Below are 27,246 nucleotides of genomic sequence, written 5' to 3' on the forward strand. Positions count from 1 at the left end.
GTTTGCCAACCACGGATCTAGAGGGTAGAAAGACTCAGACACTGAAGGAGAGAGTTTGCAGATCTCATGACCTGGAATTGTTTAGTATGTTGATATGTGCCATCAAGTGTATGGCAGAGAAGAGAGATGGGGTACGGTGGGGTTGGAAATAAGCTTGAAGGGTTTAGAAAACTGTATTGCAGAGTTGGGTTTTATCCTCAAAGAAATAGTACATCATTGGAGGGTTTTGAGAATGGCAGTCCTGATCACGGTAACTGTGGGTAGTTTCCTTTCTGCCGAGGAGGTACTGAGCCTTTTTCTCAGTCTGTGCCCAAAGAACAAGCCTCCACAACCCCCATCCCGGTCGCTCCTCGCTCCCATCTGCTGCACAGGCAGACTTGCCTCAAACACTGTATCACTCCCACTGTCATCCTCCCTGCAAATCCACTCCCTGTCTGCAATCTCATATGAAATGTTTCCACCCATCCCCTGTAGCCTATCTATCACCAGGATGCTTTCCTTCTCTCACTTGCTTCTATCTCAGAGTTTGGAGGTGGGGGCTCAGGGATCTGCCTTGTTTTTCATTGCTGCTTCTAGATCACATTGTGTCACGCTCACCTTAAACTTCTCCACTGAGGTACATGGTGGTCAGCTGTACACAGCACTGCTCCTCTTCACCGCTGTCAGCTGTCACCTTCCAGGTGTGCCTCCTTCATCAAAGATGTGCAGGCTGTGCCTGACTTAGACTGTGGCCTTCTCAGCCTACAATGGTCCTTTCCTTCTCCCACTTTGATAATCCACTGCCACGTACCTGGACTCTATTGTCACCCACTACTGCTCTTACTCTGAAATTACTAATTCAGAATTCTTACTCTCTGATCACAACTTTTATATTTCCAACTTGCTTACGAAACTACTTCCACCCTTGAGAACCTCAAGGCATACAGGAACAGGGAATGTGTGTGTCCTACAGGCTGGACCAGTCCCAAAAAGAGGAGCTAGGCGTGAACAGAGCATGCTTATTTCTTTTTCTCAAACTCGCCAGTCTTGATGAGAAAACCCAGGAATGTCACTCTAGAGATGATGTGGCACTCTCTCCCCTCTGCCCAACTTCCAGGCTTAGTTATTTTGGCTTTCCTATAAAGCCTTTTTATCACTCAGGGGCTCACCTGAGGAAGAAAGGATTGACAGTCTACCAGGGCATTCCACCTCTTACCTCCATAAGGCAGCTCCCCAAAACCTACTGGGTCTGCTGATAAGCAGTGTAAATCCCCTCCCACCCTCCCCACCCATCCCCAGAATCTCTTAAATGGGTTAAAGTGCACAATCCTAGATTATTAAAATAATCTATGCCTGAAAGCATACTTCTTATTCTATTTCCCATTCCAAATTATGTCCATATACATCTATCTACACTAATAAAAGAGAAAAATGGTAATTGGCATACGACGATACCCTTTTCATTGGCTAATCAGGGCTATATGCAAATTAACTGCCAACTATGATTGGCAGTTAACTGCCAACTAAGATTGGCAGTTAACTGCCAACAAGATGGCGGTTAATTTGCATATGTAGGCACAATGCAGGGATGCGAAAGGGAAAGCAGGAAGAAGCCCCCTGCCACTGACAGTGATCAGAAACCCAGGGGGGAGCTAAAAGCTGGGGGGCAGGGCAAAGGCGGCCCTGGGGCCGCCTTTGCCCTGCCCCCCAGCCATGATCAGAGAATCAGGCGCCTTTGCCGCCCTGGCCAGTGATAGCAGGAAGTAGGGGTGGAGCCAGCGATGGGAGCTGGACATGGTCGAAGCTGGCAGTCCTGGGAGCTAGGGGTCTCTTGCCTGGGCCTAAAGCAGAGCCCACGATCGCAGGGCTGCTGCAGCTGCGGGTCCCCGCTGCCCGAGCCAGACGCCTCAGCCAGAGGCATTAGGCCTGGGCAGGGGCGGAGCCTGCAACCGTGGGGAGCTGGGGGTCCCCTGCCCAGGCCTGACACCTCTGCCAGAGGCCTCAGGCCTGGTCAAGGATCCGATCCGATGATTGGTGATTGGAAGGTGATGAGGGTCAACTCCTCTGGCCGAGGCATCAGGCCTGGGCGGGGAGCGGAGCCAGGGATTGGGGGGATATGATGGTCCCCTTGCCCAGGCCTGAAGCCTGGGCCAGAGGCCTCAGGCCTGGGCGGGGGCCAGAGCCAGCGATCAGGGGGAGATGGGGGTCCCTGTCCAAGCCTACACCTCTGGCGGAGGCGTCAGGCCTGGGCAAGGGGCCGATCAGGTGATCAGAGGGTGATGGGGGTCTACGCCTCTGGCTGAGGCATCAGGCCTGGGCAAGGGGCAGAGCCAGCAATCGGAGGGGTCTGGGGGTCCCCTGCCCAGGCCTGATGCCTGGGCCAGAGGCATCAGGCCTGGGCTGGGGGCAGAACCAGTGATGGGGGGAAATGAGGGTCCCCTACCCAGGCCTGACGCCTCTGTCAGAGGCGTCAGGCCTGGGCAAGGGGCTGATCCTGCGATTGGAGGGTGATGGGGGTCAACGCCTGAGGGCTCCCAGTATGTGAGAGGGGGCAGGCTGGGCTGAGGGACACTCCCCCCCCCCCCCAGTGCACGAATTTCGTGTACTGGGCCCCTAGTCTAATATAAAAGTTCTACAATAAGGTTAAATATCTAAATATACTTCAATAATAAAGTGTCACCAACATTGAGATGCCCCAAATTTGAATAAAAATCCCCTCCATTATTAATCTTTTAGGAAGAAATTCAAGTCAAAAAAATGAAATGCCCGCCTAACTGGTTTGGCTCAGTGGATAGAGCGGCAACCTGCAGACTGAAGGGTCCCAGGTTCGATTCCGGTCAAGGGCATGTACTTTGGTTGTAGGCACATCCCCAGTAGGGGGTGTGCAGGAGGCAGCTGATTGATGTTTCTCTTTCATTGATGTTTCTAACTCTCTATCCTCTCCCTTCCTCTCTGTAAAATAATCAATAAAATATATTTTAAAAAAGTGAAATACCCTAATAAATTATAATTCAATTATAGTACAAAGGAATTGAATCCCAAATCTATCCTCTCAATTTCTTATTCTACTTAGTGAAGATTTTTTCCTTTTCTTTTTTTTTTTCTCTTTCAGGAGCCAAAGTATTCAGGGCTCAGAGGTTGTATTAATTCACCACCAAGGCTGCTTGCCGTTTTTTATAAGGGTCCCCAAAATTAATAGTATATACAAGCTTATCACAGCCATAGCCAATTTAGAAAACAAGCAAATTCTGAGCCATAGGGTGGTTATTTTAAGCTAAGTGATGTTCCTAGAACTCCGGACCCAGTTTTGCCATGGCAGACTCATTGAAAAAAAATTCTAGTTTTCAATCTTTCCAGAATCCTTGTCCTTAACTTCCAGCTAATATATCATGACCCATGAAATAAATTCAGTTGAGAGAAATCTTCTTAAGATATAGATTGATTAATTTTCATATGTTGAACTGAGTGTACATTCCTTGGATAAATCCCATTTGGTCATAGTGCACAATCATTTTTCTATGTTGCTGGACTTGGCAGCTAGTATCTTGTTGAGGATTTTTGCATCTATATTCATAAGGGGTTTAGTCTGTGGTTTTCTATGATGTCTTTGTCTAGTTTTGATATCTGTATACTAGCCTTATAGAATGATTTCTGAATTGTTCTCTCCTCTTCTTTTTTGGGGAAAAGTTTGTGACATATTGGTGATAATTCTTGCAACATTTGGAAGAATTCACCATTGAAGCCATCTGGTCCTGGGTTTTTATTAGTGGGAAGTTTTTTGATTACTAGTTCAATCAATGTAATATATTAAAAGAGTAAAAGACAAAACCCACATGATCATCTCAATAAATACTGTGCCTTTTCATGATGAAAACACTCAATGAACTAGGAACTTCCTCAAGCTTCAAACACCTACAGCCAGCATCAGACATAATGGTAAAAGACTGAAAGCTTTCTTCCTAAGATCAGAAACAAGAAAAGGGTGTCTGGTATGCCACTGCTGTTCGACATTGAACCGGAGGGCCTAGTCAGAGCCATTTGAGAAAAAAAGAGAAAGAAATTAAAGGAATCTAGACTTGAAAGGAAGGAATAAATCTAACTCTGTTTGCAGATGACATTATTTTAAGGATCCAAAAAATTCTACAAAAAATCTATTAGATAGTAGAGCTTATAAATGAATTCAGTAAGGTTGCAGGATACAAGCTCAATTTTAAAAATCCATTATATTTCTATACCCTAGCAAAGAGCAATCTGAAAATGAAATTAAGAAAATAATTCCATTTGTAATGACATCAAAAATAATAAAATATTTGGGAATAAATTTAACCACAGAAGTGATTCTGACAGTTTTATATATATATGCATATATTTATTTATTGATTGATTTCAGAGAGGAAGTGAGAAGGCGAGAGATAGAAACATCAATGATGAGAGAGAATCATTGATTGGTTGCCTCCTGCATGCCCCACTTTGGGGATTGAACTCCCAAACCCCGGCATGTGTCCTGACTAGGAATCGAACTGTGACTTCCTGGTTCATAGTTCAATGCTCAACCACTGAGTCATGCTGGATGGGCCTGACAGATTATTTTTTTTTAAATCACTTTTCTCATTGCTTCGTGGAGAAGAGAATTTTTGGAAGTCCTTTCTCCACCATTTCCACTAATATCTTCCTAAAATGCCTTTTAATTTGGTTGCTTCCCTTCTCTAACAACAGAGAGGCTAGCTAGCTCTGTGTGCTAGAGTTGTATTCTTCCTTTTTATTTTTTTCAATGCTTTATGAATCAAATACTTGGTTTTGCTTATATATTGTTTTACGATCTAGACTATTTCTTATGGTATCTCTCCTTGTAAGATATATAAATCAGTGAGTTTGGGGTTTGTCAAAAGGATCCATTTTCAAACACATTATGTCTACCTTGCTTTTCTGGGTTGGATGATTTCACCTATTGGACCAATGTCGAATCCAGGCCTAGACAGGATCTACTACTATTGTTCTTCTTGAGTCCCATTAACATGCCCCACCTTCTTTATGTCTGCCCCGCGCTTCCTAATTCCACACAGTTCTTCAGAATGATTTCCTAGGGTGTCAACAAAACCTATGTCCTCATTGATAATAACTGAATTACTCTGAACATTACCCAATAGTTTTTTGAATATTTTATTCTGATACTCCTGAACTCCTTCTTTCAGATATATCCAATTTGTATGCAGTCCCTTGATATAGATGCCATAACATTTAGAGGGTGATCACTCATGTGTTCTTGTAATGGGCTCTTTCTGAAGCTTTAGAAGAGTATTTCCCAATGGTTTCCTGAGCTCTGACTCCTGTGGAGGCAATTTTCTAGACTGTCTTCTAAATCTTATCTTCCTTCCTCTCTTAGATTATTGGGCCTCAGTAATCTTTCGGATCTCATCTTGTTTTGAGTTTCCTTTCAAAAACCTGTTTTCTTTTACTATATGTCCATTCTGCCCAGCTGGTCTTCCAAATCTTCACTCTTTTCCTTAGGTAATTTTTCTTTTCCTCAAGGTTTTTTAGCCATTCATCCCTTTCCCCCTCCCCCACCACTTCTATTATTTCTATTCTGAGTAAAATAGAAGCACATATTTTAATCACACCAGTTCTTTCTTAATTTCCTGGATTACCAGCACCCACACACTCATAGGATATAGCTGCCTTAGCTAAGTCTTCTTGCAAAGGGAGCCTGGCTTTGTCAATCCGTGCTTCCTATGGTCTGGCTGGCACCCAAAGAGAGAGCAGCCCATATGCTGCAGGCTCAGCAACCTCTCTCAAGCTCACTGATCAAGTAGGCCACTCCTCCTTGGAAGGGAATAAGTTGAGGGAATGGAAAGAAGCCAAAATGTTAGTTTCTTTGTATTTAAACGTCGGTCAAGAGATATTTAGGTTATTCAACCTCCAACAGAAGCTACAAAACTATCCTGCTTCACTGGTCAGCTTATTCTCTATTTTTCCCCCCAGTAATTGTAGCTTTATATTGTCTTGATACCTAATAGAGTAGAGCAAGTTTTCCCACTTTATGCTTCTTCAAGATTGTCTTGGTTATTCTTACATTTCTCTGTAAGGAAATATATAGATATGATTTCCAATGGAGAAAGAAAAACCCCTAAACCCTGCTGGAATTAGATTAGGATTGCGTGGGCTTTACCAATCTATTTAGGTGGAATCCACATTTTACAATGTTGTCTTCCAAAAGATTAATGTGGCATATCACTTCATTTATTGAGGTCTTTAAAAATTTATCTCAGTAAAGTGTTATAGTTTTTCACCTAGAGGTCTTACCTATATCTTTTGGTAGGTTTATTTTTAGTATTTTATTTCTTTGGTTGCTATTACAATTGCTTATTGATTATTTAGAAATGTAGTTAATTTTGTTTACATTTTATCCAATGACCTTGCTAAATTCATTTCTTAATTCTAGTTTACCACATGATCTCACTATAGGTAGAATCTAATAAACAAAATAAACTGATGAACAAAATAGACACTGAGGCATGAATACAAGGAATAGACTGCCAGCTGTGAGGGGCAGGGAAGTGGGGACTGGATGAAAGAAGGTGAAGGGATTAGCCAAAGAACATAGACTCATGATCCACAGACACAGACAACAGTGTGTGATGGCAAAAGGGAAGGGGTTTCGGGGCTGGGTGGAGGGGGCAAAAGTGGGAAAGTGGAGACATCTATAATAGTGTCAACAATTAAAAAAGAAAAAAAAAGAGTAGCCTTAAAAAATTGGTCAGGAAGTTCACCATTTCTATTTTATTCTAGTTTATGAAAGTGGTTATTTCTTCTTTAACTGCTTAGAAGAATATATGAGGGTACAGCTTGTTAAGTATAGATCAAATTTCTTTAATACAAGAACTGTTTTTCTATTTCTTTTTGGGTTAGACTTAGTAAATTCTAGAAAATTTATTTAAAATTTCATATTAATTGGCATATAATTCTTTGTAGTGTCCTCTTATTACCTTTTAAATGTCTGTAGATGGTATTCTCTCCTTTTTCAAACCAGATACTGGTAATTTTTATCTTCTTTATCTCTCTCTATTTTTCTTGATTAGAGTTCAAAATGAATCTTCAAGTTATCAAAGTATGATAAAAATAAGTAGCTTTCCCACTTCCAAGACAATGCAAAGATCTTATTACACTTGAACTTAATTTATATCTCCCTATTTTTGTGTTATTGTTTTCATCTTTTTAATTTTTCCTAAATTTAAATTCCACAGGATGTTATTGTTGAACATAGTTAATATTAATTTAAATGTATCTGCATATTTATCCTTTCCAATGCTTTTATTTTTTTCTTCTTTTTTGTTCCCAACTGGGGTCACATTCCTTCTACTCAAAGAACTTCCTTTAGTATCTCTTATTGCTAATCTGTGTCTTATGCATAATTTTTTCATTATGCCTTATTTCTGAATGAGAGAAAATGTACTACCAAGATGAAGAAAACTCTGAGATCATTTATGTGTTATACAGAACTGTAGTTAAAGCAAAGGTTGCTCTATACTTCTAAAATTTTTTAAGTAAGATTTAAATTTAGAATAGTTTTTGATATACAGAAAAGTTGCAGAGATAGTACAGAGAGTTCCCCTATACCCTGGACACAGCTCTCCTTATTGTAACAACTTACATTAGTATGGTAATTTGTCACAACTAAGAAATTAATGTCGGTAGATTACTATTAACTAAAATACACACTTTATTTAGATTTTACTAGTTTTTTCCTTATGTCCTTTCTGATCTACAATTCCATCTATGACACCACATTACATTTATTTGTCATGTCTCTGTTCTAGCTGGTTTGGCTTAGTGGATAGAGCATCGGCCTGCAGACTGAAGGGTCCCGGGTTCGATTCTGGTCAAGGGCACATGCCTGGGTTGTGGGCTCAATCCCTGGTGGGGATGTGAAGGAGGCAGCCGATCAGTGATTCTCTTTCATCATTGATGTTTCCACCTCTCTCTCCCTCTTCCTTTCTCTCTGAAATCAATAAAAATATTTTAAAAAATTGTCATGTCTCTTTAGCTTCCTTTGGTCTGTGACAGTTTCTCAAAGTTTTTTGTTTATTTGTTTTTGATGACCTTGACCGTTTTGAGGAGTATTGTCCCAGTGTTTTGTAGAATGTCTCTTAGTTTGGGTCTGTCATATTTTTTCATGGTTAGACAGAGATTATAGGTTTTTCAGAGGAAGATCACAGAGATAAAGTACCTTTCTCATCATATCATCTCAAGAGTACATGCTACCGACATAGTGTTAACCTTGATAACATGGCTGGATGGGTTTTTCAGGTTTCTCCACTATGAAATTATTGTTCCCCTTTTACATACTCTTAAAAGGCAGAACTCGAAGTCAGGTGGTGGAAAGGTAAGCTCCAAATCCTCGACTCTACAATTTTTAATGCTTTATTGCCTTCCTGGTTGATCCAGGGTTCAATAAACCCCCTTCGGATTCTTCCTTGTGACTGATACCTCTTCAGTGTATTGCAATTAAGTTTATTTCACCAAATTTATTTGGTGTGCAGTAAAGCTGAAGACAGTTATGGATAGTTTTATAGATGTGATAATACTGAAGACAAAATGTGATAGGATTTTGAAAATCTTTAAATAGTAGTTGAGCATTTCTTTGAATACAAAAATCCAGCTTAAATTCCACTTTATAAACTTCTTGACTACCATTATCATTATACATTAAGGACAGATGTAGAAGAATGAGGTTGTAGTTTCAATTATGCCTCTAATTAGCGGTATAGTCTTGAGAAAAATCAGCTCAACATTTTGGTGCTCAGGTCCCTATATATACAGAGGAGGTGTCTGGCTGGAATATAATATCTTTAAGTTGTTAAAAGGCTCATCTGATTTTTTAAAAAATCAAAAGGATCTTAAGCAGATATTTTACCACATGATAGGTACAATCTATATATATAAAAAGCCAGCGACCTGAACACCGAAACAACTGGAATGACCAGTCACTATGACACCCACTGTGGCCAGCAAACCGTCCTGATGTGGGGTGGGGCAGCCAGCCAAACCCCCAAAGCCCCTCCCCAGGCCAGCCCCACCTCTGATTGCCCCCCACTCCCCAATAGGGGGCAGGCTGGCCAGCCAACTCCTGCAGCTCCTCCCCCTGGCAGGCCCTGCCCCTGATGGGCCCTCACCATCTCAATTAGCCTGTGGCCCCTTCCCCCAGCCAGCTTCGCCCCTGATCAGCTCCCACCCCCCACCAATTGGGGTGAGGCTGGTTGGCCAATCTCCCCCGGCCCCTCCCCCAGCCACTGACCCCTGATTGGACCCCACCTCAATCGGGGGCGGGGGGGCCTGCCAGCCAATTGCCTGTGGCCCTTCCCCCTGCCCTCCCAGCCCTGATCGGGCCCCCATTGGGACAGGCCAGACAGCCAGCCAACCTCCTGCTGTCTCCTTTTGACAGGCCTGGTCCCAATCCTCCCCGATTGGGGCCAGGCCTGCCGGACCCCACCCATGCACGATTTTGTGCACTGGGCCTCTAGTTTTCTTTTATATATACTAGAGGACTGGTGCATGAAATTCATGCACGGGGCTGGGGGAGGCATTCCTCAGCCTGGCCTGTGCCCTCTCATAGTCTGGGAGCCCCGTGATGAATTGCCCCAGAGAGGTAGGCCCTGCCCACCTGGCTGGGCTCTGCGATGGATTGCCCCTGCAGAGAGAGGCTTCACCCACCCGCCACAGCGCCGCTGCCAGGTAGCCTGGGCCTCTTTCTTTTGGGGGATCGATCGTGGGGCTCCGCCATCGATCACCCCAAAGATGTAGGCCGTGCGCACCTGGCCTGGGCTCCATGATGGATCATCCCCCGCAGAAGGTGGCCCCACCCGCCATAGCCCACCGGCTGGTGACCTGGGCCTCCCTCTACAGGGCGATCATGGGGCGATGGCCAGGCCCCGAACCAATCCCATCGCACCTCCCTTAGCTGGCCTGGAGCCGGTGGGTGTCACAGTGGTCGTCAGGATGGTCGTTCCGCTGTTTGGCCGTTTGGTTGATTTGCATATTATGCTTTTATTATTATAGATAGACCCAATCCCTGTTAACAGATACACTTGAAAAGGTGAAACATTTATTTCCAGTAAGCTGATGTTCTTGTTTGGTAGATAATTAGCTAAAAGCTCCCAGCAGAGGGGAAATGATACGAAGAGAAAAAGCCCCAAATATTCCCTTCACACTTTTCGGAAGAAAAGATCAGACAGGAGAAATGTAGGGATATGGGCTACATAACCAAGAATTGTAATGTGCCTTTCACCTTTTCTCTCTCTTTTCTCATTAATACTATCCGCAATGTGGTAATTTATGTTGGAAATGAAAAGCGTACCTCTCTTGTTAGAGCTGATAATACCAGTTCCTGTGGTGTGAGAATGACATCATTCATTTTTGAGGTTTGGTGAAAAACAAATGGAATTTCTCACCTCAAATTTCAGAAAGCAAAAGGAATTGTTTGCAAGAACTTGTCATTTCCTTGGAGTGATTATGAAAGCTGTCTGTGGTTATGGAGACTTTTTCTTCTCCAGGGAAAATTTATGAAAACAAATTTTCCAAATATGAGGAGTAATAGTAGATAAATGAAAAATGTTGGGCATCTTAATCTATCGGTTCAGCTTTTTGATGTGATTCAAATTTTGTACATTTGCCTGTGGTGAGGGGCAGGGGGAAGGAAAAACAAAGCGGGAACAGCCCTTTGAATAAAGATGGATTGTGTCAATACACAACACATGGCGATTGCGGGGTGAGGGGCTGGAGATGCAGAGAAGAGGATTACACACCCTATTCTATATGTCAGCACTTCTCAGGTGCCTAGAAATTGAGCGCTTCATTCTAGTGATTATAGTAGTCTGTGATGAAAAGCCAAAGGAAACTGGTAGGAAGAGGCCTGCATTGAGGGAGTAGGAAGGGTGGTGAAATTCTTTTGGCCTCACATTTCAGCTCTAGGGCAGCTCAGAGCACAGGGAGAGCAAGTTGAAGGACCCCATTAGTGTGAATGATGGCTTCCTTTTACACACCAGTCCATTTCAGGCACGGCTTTTCACGCTGTCAGGAGATTTAAAAGAAACCTTTTTGCAAATGTCCTGGAGGTGACTTCATGGCAGCAGTCGATCCCAGATTAGTCAAAGCAACTGTTTGTTTATATTGTTCGGTTATTTTGAAAACTGCTAACCTGTTGTTTCCAAGATGACAAATAAGTGGATTCTAAGGTCACTTAGAATCAAATGTTAATCTTCCTCATGTCAACACTAGGGCAATTTGGGAAAGAAAAAGAATCTCTCCCTTCCCTAACACCCACCCCCTTATTTTGTTACTCTACAAATCAAGTTTTAAAAAGAAGTGTGGTCACCTTTCAGCAAGTGGTTTCCCTCTTGATACCTGGTTCAGATGGGGAAATCCTTCATGCTCCCTCTTCCTGCCCCGATCTTGGCTTCTTTTAGAGATACATGTAATAATTTTATCGACAGCATATAAGCAAATCAGCCTTAAATAGTTTAAATTAATTTTAATATTTTGAAAGTTTTTTTCCCCCCACTTAGGTTAAATTGTTCAATTGTTGTTGTTGTTTTAATCTCTTAGTTTATTTTGTCTTATTTTAACTTCAACCAGTTGTTGAGGACAGACCTGGAACAAATGTTGGGAAGATTTTTCAAAAAATTTAAAAGTTTAAAACTCAGCTATTTAGTGTTTATATGGTTCATGAAATTAGGGCCTTGGAAATGGAGGCTCTGAGCAGGGGTGGGTGAGGAGGGGCTTCCAGAGCAGGGCCGAGTACTGTCCCCATAGACCCAGTAGTGAGCCCGGGGCACCCGTCTAGACTGCCCCTCCCTTAGGATGAGTTCCCCTTTGGGTTCCAGTTGAGACGGTAACAGCTCATCAAAAAAGTACTAATAATTTTGAACCTTGGAAGGGGAAAGACTGGGGTCTGGATTCCTTCCCCCCAAGATATTCCTTGGTTTTTAAGCATATGTAGATTCCTGTCATCATCAAGTTATGACAAGATTACACATTGTGGTCTGAAGACTTTCCCTACCTGGCTCTTCATTTTCCCCTTTTCTTTTTCAGTGGTGTTACCTCCAAATAAACCACTTGCTTTTTTAACTGTCTCAGAATCTGCTTCATGGGAGACCTACCTGACACAAGACTAGTTAATTTACTAGTTCATGTTAAAGTCCCAGTAACCTCAGGATGTTTATTGATAGAAATTGCCTGTCTTTGAGGTCTGAGGAAGCTGAGGCACACAGAAGTCTGACATTTGGTTTACCTGCCTCTAGAGGACCAGTCTGCTGACCCAGTCCAGCACCTCTCCCACTGCATTAGTGGCGGTGGTGGTGGTGATGGCGGTGGTGGCGGTGGTGGCTTCACAGGACTGACTCTGGCTTCCTTAAACAGAAAAGGAATTGACAGCAAGCTCACAGAATCGAGGGACATTGGAGAACCAGACTCAGAGAAGAAGGATGCAAGGGCATTTTCGGTGGCCTGAGAAGGAGGAACTGATTAATGGTTTTGTGAATAAATGGATTCCTTAACAACCCCTTCTCCCTCCATCACCCAAGTCTTATTTCAACTGTTAAAATTCAAGCCTCGGGGAAAAAGTCTGGTTCTTTTCAGAGAATGAGGGACCTTGACTGAGAATTTTACCAAATTTACATATAATGGAGAAGAGACAATTATTGTTCAGTAGATAATAGATGTGATATTGCCAAAAGAAGCATGCTGGAAAACAACAAAGGTCCCCACAGTCCCTAAAATCACTCCTTTCTGGGTTTAAACAATATCCCATGTCCTGCCTGAAGACAGGGAGTGGAATAGATGTTCATTCAAGGTGCTTTTTCTGCTTGAGTTTTGATTTGGTTGTCTTCCTATTGTATTCTTTGAGGATAGAAACTATAGTGGACTCCCCTTTATCAGAGGTTTTGTTTTCCTAAATTACTCAAAGACCAAAAATATTAGTGGGAAATTCTAGAAATAAACAAGCCATAACATTTAAAATTGTGTGCCGTTCTGAGTAACATGATGAAAACTCATGCTGTCCCTCTCCATCTCACCCAGGACGTGAATCATCCCTTTGTCTGGTGGATCCATGTGTTAGACATTCCTCCCTGACAGTCCTGGAGTAGCGATCTTGGTTCCCAGATCAACTGTCGTGGTACCTCAGGGCTTGTGCTCAAGTATCTCTTATTTTACTTAACAATGGCCCTGAAGTGCAGGAGTAGTGCTGCTAGCAACTCAGATATGCCAAAGGGAAGCCCTCAAGTTCTCCCTTTAAGTGAAAAGCTGAGCATAGTCCATTAAGCTATTTTGAGACACACACACACACACACACACACACACACACACACAGAGAGAGAGAGAGATCACATTCACATAACTTTTACTACATTCTATTGTCAGAATTCTTCTATTTTATTGTTTGTTATTTTGATTAATCTCTTACTGTGCCTAATTTATAAATTAAACATTATTGGTATGTATGTATAAGAAAAAACAGAACAGTTGACCCTTGAACAACACGGGTTCACTTATACATTTTTTTTTTCAATAAACACATGTACTGTTTTCAATCCACACTTGGTAGTCTGAGGATGTGGAAGGCTGACTGTATGCAGTGCTCTGCACCATTTTATATAGGGCACTCGAGCATTAACGGTTGTGGTATCTGTGGTGTGTGTGTGTGTGTGTGTGTGTGTGTGTGTGTGTGTGTGTCCTAAACCCAATCCCTAACAGATACTGGGGGAAAACTTAATTTTTGGGGAGAGTCAAATTTATATGTGGATTTTGACTGTGCAGGGGGTCAGTGCCCCGACCCCCAAATTATTCAAGGGGCAACTGTATATATAGGGTTCAGTACTATCCATGGTTTCAGGCATCCACTGGGGGTTTTGGAATGTATCACCTCTGAATTAGGTGGTGGCTGACCTATAGCAGGTATTTAATAGGATACTTGCCGAATGGACTTTCTTAAAGGAACCAGAGAGCTCAGCTATGATAATTTCCTGTGTTCTCCTCAGAGTCTGGTCTGGTTGTATAGAAGTGCTTGCTTTCTTCCTCTCCCCACTCCAGCTCTGGGCACTAACTCATCAAGATGCCTCTTCTGGTCTGATAGAGACCTGTTGTTTATAAAGACAAATGGGAAAAATGGCAGGCATTCCATTTGTTTCTGAATTCTTTGAGTGGGGTGAGAAATCTCTGCAGTCTATCTACTCAGTCATTTCCCCCCCCATGAATGCTTATAGGGAGCATACCGTAGGGCAGGCGCTGAGGATATGACAAATGAATAAGGTAGATCAAGCCTCTGCACTCATATAACTTATATCCTTTACTAGTATGTCATGTTGATATGAGAGACCAACAGTAAGTAAAGAAATGAGACTTTTCAGATTGTTCTAAGCACCATAAAGAAACTACAACAGGGTAATGGGATGGCCAGTGCCTGGGAGGGCCAGAGTGATCAGGGAAGGCCTCTCCGAGGCAGTGACATTTTTGTTGAGACTTGCAAATATCTGAGGAAGAGTATCCCAGGCCAAGAGAATCCAGGCTCTGGGATGAGAATATGCTGGGTATGGTAGAATGTTAGGAGAAGGACCAGGTGGGCTGGGATAGAGTGAATGAGGGGTAAAGTGGGGACTAAGTGGGTGGAAAGGTGGCAGGGATCTGATGAGGGAATCTGCACAGTGAGCAGGACCAACGTATTCTTTCTACACAGCTGGCCCAGTATCTGAGTCCACAATAATGAATCCTTGGATTATATTCATCTTTCTATCAATATAGTCACAAAATAGTATTTTAATATTTTTTGTGTGGAAGGGGTCCACGAAGACAAAAGTGCCTAATGTCTACAGAAGTCACAGTGTGGCCCTGTGGTGAGGATGTGTTTTCCAGGACAACCAAGTCCAGGCTGAGCCATAAGCATCTTCATCCACATTATAGTTTCCCAAGATTTTCAGGTGTTGATTCTTCATAAGTTTCTTTAGCAGTGGATATCTTGAGGCACGTCTGCTAACACAACCCCAGCAACCTAACCATAATCTGTGTTTCTAACAAAGACTTTTCAGAGACTAGGGCATTGCAAAGAAGTAGAGAAGCATGTAGTGACAAGTCCTATGAGCCTCAGCTCCCATAAGCCATAGGATACCCTTTGCTTGCTTTGATGCTGAAAAGGAATGTGGAATGTTGGCTGTGATTTATACGTGTTTTTTTTTGTTTTGTTTTTTAAAAAGATGCTGTTAGCAATTTTATCTTGAAACACAAATAGTTTATACCGAAAGCAATCCTTATGGTACTCTCATGAAGGTAGTTAGGATGGGTATTCTTATAACCACATGTATATATACAAGTGAGGAAATTGAAAAGAGAAATTCATGGAACTACTAATCAGTGGGACTGGGACTCATGCCAAGAACTACTGACTCCAAAATGTACCCCCTTGACATCATAGGAAACATTGTTATTAATGGAGGTAAAGGTAGCACCTGGATCCTAGTAGATGATCAATAAAACTAAGCTGAAAGCTAACAGACTACATTATTTGGAAGCCCCTGAAAAAAATGTTTCAGGCTTGTGCTATTCAACATAAATAGGAAAGAAAAGGTAATGAGATGGAAAACATTCACAGAACTGATCTGCATGCTTTAGATTTTCTATTAGTGGGTAACTGTATAAATCTAGTTTTCATAAGCAAAAACTGAGGCAGGAGATGTGATGGAAGTCAGGTCTCTGAGATCTTTATAAATTTTTAACATTAAATTCATTTTCTTCTTCTTTGGCTTTTATTTTCTTAACTAAACATTTTTCTATTGTAACATGGTAAAAACATACACAGAAATAATTCTTCAGAGAATCGGGTAGTGTCTGTAAACTTCCTTGGTTGTCTTACTACACTGAAAGTATCAAAATTTAAGTCAACTTAAGAAGAATTTGCTGATTGTGTATCCCTATTTTCCTAGTTTTGTTGGAGAAAGAAACAGAAGTAAACTGTCTATAGAATGTGAGATTTGAGGTCTAGTTTCCTTTTATGTCCATAGATTCCAGCATGTGGTTTGAGACACAGAGTATGCTCTATCATATTTGTTGAATCTATCCTCAATAAAATAAGCTCTTGAAACCTGTTGATGAACCTAAGTTCTAGATACTCAAACAAAAATTTTCAGGATATTCCTCTCCACTTATTGCTTCTTAAATTACCATCATCTTCCTTTTTTTCCTTGTTCATCTAAGCCTTGAACCCAGCCCTTTGTGGGTTTTTTTCTTATCCTGGGACCAGGGGTTCCTTTCATCACTGGTAGTAAATAGACAAACATCTATGAAGAAATCTACTTATTACTATAAAGATCAGATGAAGGAAAGTCTGGGGTAGAAAACACCTGTATGCAAGGAAAGGATGGAGCTGAACCAATACTCAATTTGGCAAATTAATGTTAATGTTTCACTATTGTAGATAGACTAGAAATAGTGACATCCCAGACAAGGCCTTCTGAGATGAGGCCACCTTGCCCAGTTCCTCAACTTAGAAGTTCAGAAATTCTTGAATCTCTGAACACTTTCTGGGGCCAACTTAGGTTAACAATACTCATGTGTAAGTTGGAATGTTAACCTACCTATTTGTGTTGGTGGACATTCCTTTCTGGTGCCCAAGGAACTCTGCTCACTGATCAGAGTCCCAAGGAGGAAGAGTTTCTATTCAGGTAAGTTCCAGGAAAAAAATGTAAGCAGAGCAAAGGAAGGTGGATGGCCTCCTGGACATATCATGTTAGCTGTGATGACTCCCATGGACCATCCCTGTCTAGCACCAGATGTATCTCTTGAATGAGGAGAAAACATGTGCTCAATAATCCAGTCTTTTTTTCTTCTCTGCAGTGCTAGGGTACAAGAATATCCACTCAGTCTTCCTGATGTCTGCCTTAGCATCTCTAAATGGGAAGAATAGTAACAGTATTGACCTCTTAGGGTACTGTAAGGATTAGTGAGTTAATATATGCTGAACAATTAGAATAATGCCTGGCACATAGTACTACACTTACTATACTATTGTTATTATTATTTTCATTATTACTTTCTCAGGCTCTTTGCAAATAATTTTCCTTCTGCTGTAATAATCAGTTTGCAGGCTTTCTCAATACAAGTATTTAGGTGTCAACTTTCTCAGTTGTAATGTCATTCTGGACATTCCCTGAGGCCACACCCCAATCACCTTGCTTGTTTTGCATGTGTCAAAATTCTGCAGCCTCACATTTACTGTTCACTACACACTCATATCATTGGCTTTGCATTCTTTTCTTCTAGTTGTGCTTTTGGGGGAATAACTAAAAAGCTGAAAATTCTCAGATGGATGGTTTTGCCCTTGTAAATTGAGAAATCCTAAGTCTAGTTTCCTTTTACTCCATATCTAGCAGACAAATGAAGACCAGAACATCCTGAGAAAACTTGCATCATAGTCTTGCTGTGGCAGAGAGTCTGGTTCAGTAATGTGTCATAGATCAGAATGAACCAAATAACCCGCTGTCCAGCCACCTCTATGCACAGACAGACCTCTGGACAATAAGCTTGCCTTCCCCACTCTCTTGATGTTCAGCTGGATCTTGACTCCTTCTGCTTGAGAGCACTGCTGCTCCCAGACCTGTGTCCCAAATGTCCCTGGCAGCGCTCTGGCCACCTGGGCCTCTCCGGCCCCTACCCCTGTAACACCTCCCAACTTGCCTGCTCCTGCCTCTGGCTTGTTTTCTGCTCTCAGTTGGCACCTGAACACAATAAGTGCCATATGCTGGTCCTTTTCAGAGCAATTTGACACAGATTTGTATAAATAAAATAGGGATTCATTGTTGTCATGCAACTAGGAAGGGGAAAGAGGAAACGGATCTGGGAAGCGTGAGCAAAGCCTTTAGGATATATTAGCATACTTGATAGTTCAGTTTTGTGGCGTTTCAAAGTCCCAAATGCATGGATGTAGCAACAATTGAGAGATCAATTAGGAGGTGGAAACCCCCTCCATCAAGGATGATGAATAAATTGCATATGTTAATAGTATACAGATGAATACTCAATCTGATACTGTGTTATGAAATTTCCTGTTTCAGAAACAGTTTGATTATTATTTCAACAGAACCTGCAAAACCTGCTTGTTAGTTGGAATTTCACAGCATGGAGTTATTATCAAATTCTATCTATCACATCTGATTAAGTATATTTATTCCTTCTAAAGGGAGCACTGTTATCAGTTCATTTAGTATGGATATTTTGTGTGGAAGGGGTTTCTCTACGTTAGTTTTTTAAGTTCATTCTGGGGGAAGAGAGGAATTGGACATTATTGTTTAATGGGTACAGAGCTTGAGTTTGGGAAGAGGAAAAAGTCCTGGAGATGGATGGTGGTGCTGGCTGCATAACATTGTGAATGTATTTAATGCTGCTAAACTATACACTTAAAAATGCTTAACATGGTAAGTTTTATGCTATGTATATTTTATCTCCCCCCCCCTTCCAAAAAAAAGAGTCATTCTTGGTTGTGATAAAAATTTAAACAGCTTAGAAGGATAAAACAGCAAAATGTGTCTCTCTGTCTTTTACATCAATTCATATTCCCATTCCTTGGAGGTCACCACAGCTGATATCCTTTTAGAAATCTGTTATATATTAAGTATATGAATTTATGTAGGACTGTGCTGCCATTTTTAAAAACACATACTGTTTGGCCCCTTGCCTTCATCACTTAACAATATATCTTTAATATATATCAACACCCAGAGTCTCTATTTTTCCAAAAGCTCCGTGGTATTTCTCCTACTGAGGGACATTTAACTTCATTTACAATGCGACGCAACTTTATTTCAGTTAAAATGGATATCGATGTTTTTTTCTGACATCTGGCTTCATTATCTGACTCTGCAGTTGCTTCTCGTATTCATTCATTCATTCTGAAAAGATTTTATGAGGTTCCAGTGTAGTTTCTGCTATACCCTGGACGACCCCATGCAGATACTTTTCCTCCAGTGCCAGAGGGAGTTATCATTCATTTTGATAACTGCATTTCACCATTCCATTCGTGTTGGCTCAGGAATGCTCTAAGCGTATAAGGTATCTTTTAAATTAGAAAAAATAACTAGATAAAGGCTGGCCTGCTTGTGTATAAACTTGGCTCTACCCTGACCTAGAATATTTTGTACACGAGGAGCTCTAGGCACCAGCCCCTGCTGCCTCCAGTCTTTATCAGATAGACTGTGGCTCTAAGACCTTCTCCCCACAGCTCATCCTTCCTGGTTCCTTTGATTCCAATTCTCTCTCCTTCCCTTTGAGGCTTCCGAGTCCCTGGCTCCCCTCCACTTCTAAGAAGCCCCTTTCTGTAGGCCCACATAGATTTTTTCTCCTGTCCTGCATAGATTTTCTTGATGAGTTGAATGCATGAATGCATAGGAGGTGCAGAGATACTTCTACCACAGGTAGGTATGTATATGTTGGAGGTGACCCTCGTCCCTGCGGCAAAGCAGGACTGTGTTCCCATAAATATCACAAGAGCGCAGATTGTATTCTGGGCAACATTAGGTCAGCTGCTCACCTGCAGAGGGGACACGCAGGCTCCCCTGGGGGCGCCTATAAACCCTCACCCTCTGTCATATTGTTTCTCTGAGAAAATGTGTTCCAAGTTCCCAGTAACTGACTTGTCAATGAACTTTTGGAATAGAGCCCATTTGTAAGCTGAAAATAGCTTGTTCTTTTCCTAAAACATATATTCTCTTTCCTTTTTTCCCCCCCTACTCAATAGTCTGTAAAAGAAGTCTTGGGAGATATGACATTTTATTGATAAGAAATCTGAGGCATAGATCTGGAATGATTTCTTTAAGTTTATATATATAAACTGGTTAGTGGTAGAATCCGTAAGTTCTGCTATTGAATCAATAGCCTACGAGCTGTACAAAATCAAACACACAGACAAAGCCATCATTCAACTCATGAACCCACACTGAGCTCCAAATGTAGCCAACTTCTGTAATGTGCGTTTTGTAGTGGTTGAAATTAGAACAGATGAGGAAGTAGATAGGCCAGTAATAAAGGTTTCCTACATTAACAGAAATGTTGTCCCTCTTTTCTAAAGTAAGCGGTGGTACTTAAGGAGAAATGCTATGAAAAAAAGTTCTTTTGCTATTGCTGGTGTGTGGTGACTATATTGCCCTTATCTTGTTCTTTCCAACTAAACTTGCCCACATGGACATCATCCAAAACCATGGGAAAGATAAATATAGGCAGGAAAACCCAATCAGGAAAATTCACTCTGGGGAATATATAAAAAGAAAACCACAACAAATAAATGTTCTAAAGAGCGAAAAACAATAATTAAAAAATGACAAAGGAAAGCAGAGGCAGGCAAGCGGGCCAGCACCCAGCGAGAATGGTAAGTGGCGAATGAGGGCCCCCGGGTGGGGATTTTTAAGGATTAGGAACTAAGGCTCTGCTAGGTGGACTGGCTTTAAAACATAAGCTTTCTCAACATGCTGTTTTCACCCCTTTTCTTCTTTGTTTTTTGAAAACAAAACAAAACAAAACAAAACAATTTTTTTAAAAGGCTGAAGCAGTCAGTATATTTTGGGGTGGTGGTAACAACAGTTTTTCAAATGGCAGGGGTTTTATCTGTCAAAAACATGCATTTTGATTTTTCTGGTTTAAATATTTATAGGTTGATGAAAAGGACAGTACACTGATTATAGGTCAAACACTGATTGTTTGGGGTTAAATGATGTCCCCTTCAACAATTGTATGTCAAAATCCTAATACCCAGTACCTCAGAATATGATCATATTTGGAGTCAGGGTCTTTATTGGGGTAATTAATTAAAATCAAGTCATTAGGGTGGGCTCTAATCCAATATGACTAGTGTCCTTATAAGAGCAAATTTGGAGACAGACATCCATATTGGGAAGACAATGTGAAGACACAGGGAGTAGGTGGCCGTCTCCAAGCCAAGGAGAGAGCCCTCCTGCTGGCACCTTCACCTTGGAATTTTAGTCTCTAGAACTGTAACAACATAAATTTCTGTTGTTTAAGGCATCCAGTCTATGGTGCCTTGTTATGGCAGCTCTAACAAACTAATCCTATATAATAAAGAGGTAATATGCAAATTGACCATCACACCAACACACAAGATGGCCGCCCCCATGTGGACACAAGATGGCCAGCAGGGGAGGGCAGTTGTGGGCGATCAGGCCAGCAGGGGAGGGCAGTTGGGAGGGACCAGGTCTGGAAGGGAGGGCAGTTGGGGGCGATCAGGTCTGCAGGGGAGGATAGTTAGGGGGGACCAGGCCAGCAGGGGAGGGTAGTTGGGGGGGACCAGGCTGGCAGGGGAGGGCAGTTGGGAGCAACCAGCCTGTAAGGGAGGGCAGTTGGGGGGACTAGGCCAGCAGGGGAGGGCAGTTAGGGGTGGCCAGGCCTGCAGGGGAGGGCAGTTGGGGGGGATCAGGCCTGCAGAGGAGGGCAACTAGGCCGGCAGGGGAGCAGTTAGGGCAGTGGTTCTCAACCTTCTGGCCCTTTAAATACAGTTCCTCATGTTGTGGTGACCCCCAACCATAAAATTATTTTCGTTGCTACTTCATAACTGTAATGTTGCTACTGGTATGAATCATAATGTAAATATCTGATATGCAGGATGGTCTTAGGCGACCCCTGTGAAAGGGTCGTTTGACCGCCAAAGGGGTCGCCACCCACAGGTTGAGAACTGCTGAGTTAGGGGAAATTGGGCTGGCAGGGTAGCAGTTAGGCATTAATCAGGCTGGCAGGGGAGTGGTTAGGGGCAATCAAGCAGGCAGGCAGGTGAGCAGTTGGGAGCCAGCAGTCCTGGATTGTGAGAGGGATGTCCAACTGCCCGGTGGGATTGGGCCTAAATGGGCAGTTGGACATCCCTCGAGGGGTCCCATATTGGAGAGGGTGCATGCTGGGCTGAGGGACACCCGCCCCCCCCAACTGCCCTGCACAAATTTTGTGCACCGGGCATCTACTATACTAATAATACCCAAATCCTTAGAGCAGGGGAGAAAATTAAACAGGAGAGCCACCTTTATAAAGAGGTAGAAAAATAGAGGGGAATAGATATGGTAATGATCCTAGAAGCCCAAAAGGCTAGGATTGCTAGTTCCAATGAGTTTGTAACTTTAAACAAAAACTGCCAGCAAAGGACATGGCCGATGCCATTACTTAAAGCTCTAATTTAATATTCCAGTGTTCCAAGGGCAGGAAAAGGGCCAGGTAAAATAGTTGAACTCATGTTCAGCTCAGTTTGAAATTTGAATTTTAAAAAATACTCTTCAGTGAAATAGACCATTTCCCTCCACATACTTGGGAAGAGGTTTATAATTAGAATAATCTGGGGAACTGCTTCTATTAATTGTTGCATACCTGAAATATCACAAAAGAGAGTGTAGGTAAAAAAAAATTGAAACCATTGTTTTTGCCTTTGTCAGTTGTAAGGAACTACAGGAATAAATGTGTTATGGCCTTGGGCATTACAAAGCCTTTATCAAGCCAAGACAATGGGGACTTCTGGAAGTGTATGAACTTGAGAACCCTGCAGGCTGTGGGGAGAGCAGAGCTCCAGGGCAAGAAGTCATTCCACCCAGAGTACAAAAGTAACAATAAAACAACACTCCCCAACAACTCCCAGATCACAAGGGTGACCTTGAAGATTTAAAAGGGAAAAAAGGGAATATTTTACAGGAAAATTGGTGGTCCTCCCCACCCCCTTCTTTAAAACGGTCCTCTCAAACATTAGATTTTCCAGTCTTCAAAATGTTCTGGTCCCTGCCTGAATTCCAGTGCAGTGATTAGGAGCCTGGGTTCTAGAAGCAGGCTGTCCGCGTTCAAATCCCAGCTTGTTACCAGCTGTGTGAGCTTGGATCAGAACCACAACCTGTAAGCCTTTGTTTCATTATTTATAAAATGGGACCACAAATGCAGTGCACTTATTTTGTAGAGTTGTTTAGACTATTAAATGAGACATTCCAGGTGAAGAACTCAGGATCTGTCCTTTAGTAAGTACTCAAAAACTATTAGCTCCTATGGCTCAGGTAGCTGGGACGGTTCTGTCTGAGCATAGAGAGGTGAGTACGGTTCTCTCATTGAATTTTAGACTCACGTGTTTGCCATTTTGGAGGTTGATGTGCTCTTTGTTCTGTTCTGGCCTCATGCTGATGCTATAGAGGAGGTGGGTTTTGTTTATCTTTTTTTGGGTAACGATCCTGTACTTTAAATATAGAAGTTTATAGGAGATATAAAATAACGTCAAAGTTAATGTGGTCATGTACATTTGTACAAGTCTATGGGAGAAATTAGGTAAGGCTCCAAAAAAGTTCACCTGGGAAAAATAAAAAGTTGGCCACTTTGATTCCCTGTAGGTAGCATGGCACGCAAGCGCCCTAGATAGTGGTGGGTGCAGGACAGGGCCTCAGTGAGTTCTCGTGAATTATTTGGCTGATGTTTCAGACGAATCTGAAAGCATGAAGGTTTTGTTCAGCACAGAGACCCATTCAGGGTCTGGGTGATAACACTTTAGTTGTGCTTGGTAGTTTTCTGGATTTTCCAATGCTGTTCTAGCCGGCAGGGTCCCAGCAGGAATCAGGTAGCATGCTCACACTGAGAGGTAGAAAGGGAATGTAATAAAAAGATAATTAAAAAGGTCTTGGCAAAGTGTTGGGCAACCCAGCATATGCTGTAGCTGTCACAGCCAAGCATTGCTACCACCTACGTCTTGAGGGGCAATGGAAGGAGGGGTTATTGAAGCTGTAAGGGGGCAGTTTTGTGGAGCGGCTCCCTGGCAAGAACTGTGATCTTTGGTGGAGGGGGTGTATAGCGCAAGGAGGGAGTGGACTTTTTGGATTCCTCTGAAAATCTGCTGTGGAGTCACTGTCAGCCATGATCATTATGTCAAATGCTATGTCAAGACTGAGGAAATGGTGTATAATAGGAACACCATTAGGAGGGGTACAGAAACCACAAAATCACAAGTCTGGGCATTTGGATGAGGACTCCATCTGGACACTGATATGAGGGGGACGGACCACAACCCCTTGTGGGCTATAAGAACTCAGACCTCCAACCACCCAGTGCCGGAGATTGGCTGTACCACGGGTCACACTCTGAGCCCTGGGGGACTTTCACTCCACCATGATGCTTGAGACCTTGAGACCAACACCCGCCTCTCAATCTGCAGGCACCGCCAGTGACCGGACTTCGTGCCACACACTCACTCTGCTTGCTTCTGTGGAGTCAGCTCCCCCTCTCTGTGTGTAACCTGTGTGTGGCTCCACTGGCTTATCGGGGAGGTCTCCTCTAATGAATGAGGTATTGTGGGAAGGCACAAGCATGTATGAGTGACTCCTTTCAGGGAGGCTCCCTTTGCTCACATCAAGGGGTGCAGCCACCTTTTACTGGAGGGATGGAGCGAGGGGAAAAGGTCCTCATGTCCCTCTCCTTCCTCTTTTCCTCCCCAGAAGCCAGATGACAAGGGAGCCTTATTGATGCAGTTCATGGTCAGCCCCTGGGGCACACAGCAGGGTGAAGAGAAGTGGAGAGCCAATTAGGAAGGGGACGGGAAGATACCCAGCACAGTCATCTGTGTTGTTAGGGCTGATTTAGGAAAACTAAATAGAAAGGAATCAGACCATTTGTCTGATTCCTTTCTATTATCTGGGACAACCTGTGTCCCTGGATTGGTTATCAGCATCTCTTCCTCTTTTTCCATCCCAGACTGCCTACTTCTTGTTCACACTTGACTGTTATTGTATGGGCATTCCTTTCAATAAACATCAACAGAGTAAAGTAGATCCAGCTACTGTGTGGCACAGATAACGTTGGAAATTACCTCTTTTACTTTTCTGTCTCTCTGTGGCTAAGACCTCAGGAAATTTGAATCCAGTGAAATTTTATTGACTTTGACAAGGGAGTCAGCACAACCAATAACTTGAACATTACAATTAATCAAGTAATCAATAGTTATAACCTAACCTATTCCCCTAAAAGTGAGTTGATTTGACCTGGAAATTTAAGGTTCGGAGAAGGTAATCTCCCAAGGATTGCTATGTTGGGGTGGGATGAACACTGATTACTAGTTTTTCTTTAAGGATAAGTTGACTTGTGACCAGTAGGGACATGCTCATAAACGCTCAACAACTATTCACAGTCTGGATAAAAAGCCTGGATTTTTAGCACTTGCCAATGTCGGTGGTGAAAATAACTCCTACCAGGGCTCCTTTCAAGCTACCAGTGCAACATTACTTTGCTTGGAGTTGGGAAGAGATGCACACAATTGCCTCTTGAGAACCCTTAGGAGCTGACTCCAGCACACACTGCACGCAATCCTCTCCTTCCTCCCATAGAGACCCTCAGATACAAGCACCACAGGCATGTGGAATTTCTTTTTTCCCCAGCTGCTCCTAAGTAGGGCCAAGACTTGAAGTCTCTGGATCATTTGTCACATTGTAGGCCTTAGGGTTGGATTTAGGGTCCTTTATTATGTAGCTGGGCATGAGGTACCTGCTGTTTTTGTTAAAATCTCTGATACTAGGGAAGTCCAGTTAAATTGTTGCCTACTTATGAAAACAACCATTCTTGGTCATAGGTGAGCATGTAGTCTTTCTTTCTATTTTGCTCTTTGCCACTGTGAGGAATCACCAGAAGCATCTAAGAGATGAATTTTTATTTAAGTTTCTCAAAGCTTTAATTCTTTCTCCCTTCCACTAAAAATATATAGAACATTTTATTTTCTGGTATTTAGAAATGATTGAAGTTGATTTGTGTAAATGTAGAAAATCATTTAAATCTTTTCCTATGAGTGCCCAGAGCAGAGTATGCATTTCTTTCTTAAGAACATTTGACATGTTGATATATATATCATCCTATATGGTTCCCATTTTATATACATTTCATATTGCATTATGTGATGCAATATACATTTCCATGTGTGTAATAAGTATCAAACATGAGTATAATATTAAGTTAGAATAAGGTTACAATAATGTTAATACTAAAATAAGCAACAAACATTCCATTTGCTTTTAATCTTATTTAACTTAAAGTTGTTCTGAATTATACACCAAAATGTGCAGAAAAGTTATAGCTATGCAGAAAATAGATCTGGACAACTTTTTTTAGTTACCCACCAAACAGTTATTTCTATTTTATTTAGCCAAATAAATACATTCATGTGCTCTTTATTTCCAGTACAATATACAATTTATTTACAACAGATGCTCAACAAAATTAAATATATGCTTATAATAATATAGTTTATTATATTTTTATGAGGAAGAAAAATAATATCTGTAATACAGGTTGTGGCAAAAGTAGGTTTACACTTGTGAGTATGCAAAACAGTTTATTCTTGTGTTATTTATTAATTATTGTATTATTTCCCACCTTGTATGTTAAAATGAACTTCTGGGCTATCTACGATTGGGAAGAATTTAGCTAATTTTTAAACTGGCTTTCTTATTTATTTATTTATTTTGACAAACATGGCTTTTAACTCACAAGTTTTAGCTAAAGTAAGAAAGATGGCCTTATAAATAATTAGATTAAGAACGTTCATTAGTTGCCTCTACTTTCTCCTTTATGAAAATGTAAGTTCCAGAATATCTTATGTACATTTATCATTTAATAGTGGGGACAGGCAGAAGAAAACAAAGATGAATAATCATTTAATTAAAAAAATATACCTAAGAAATATAACAAATAATAGCACCCTTAATACATTTGTTAATTATTTCCTATTTCAGGAATTTCCTGTTTGGTTACCACATTGTGTGCTATTTTATCCTTTGTAAATTACCAAGGTCAAGAAATGAGTTCAGTACCTTCTTGTCCTATTAAAATTTAAACATTCAAAGCGCATAAAAGGAAATAACATATACTAGCATCTCCATTTGAACTAGTTCCATCCATCCATCCGTCCAGCCATCCATCTTTTCATCAACTAGATATTTATTTGTTCTCTATGCTTTCCCCTTTCCAGATGTGCTAGCACTGGGGATACTAAAATAAGAACAGCAACATGATTCTTGCTCTAAATTGCTTTCAGGAGATAATTAATTCAGTGGAACTGAGAGCACTCAGAACTTTTCTACTCAATTGGATGGGGACTGCAACTGGAGTTCATTGACTGCCACAGTGAGCATCGCCATGTGCCTGACCTTGTACATGCATCACTGTTTCCTCTTTGACGCCATAGAGGTCAAGCATGTCTGGTGGGCCTGGTGTGCTACTGGTTTTTATCTTTTA

Source organism: Myotis daubentonii, chromosome 6 (genome assembly GCF_963259705.1).
Source record: "Myotis daubentonii chromosome 6, mMyoDau2.1, whole genome shotgun sequence".
Classification (NCBI taxonomy): Eukaryota; Metazoa; Chordata; class Mammalia; order Chiroptera; family Vespertilionidae; genus Myotis; species Myotis daubentonii.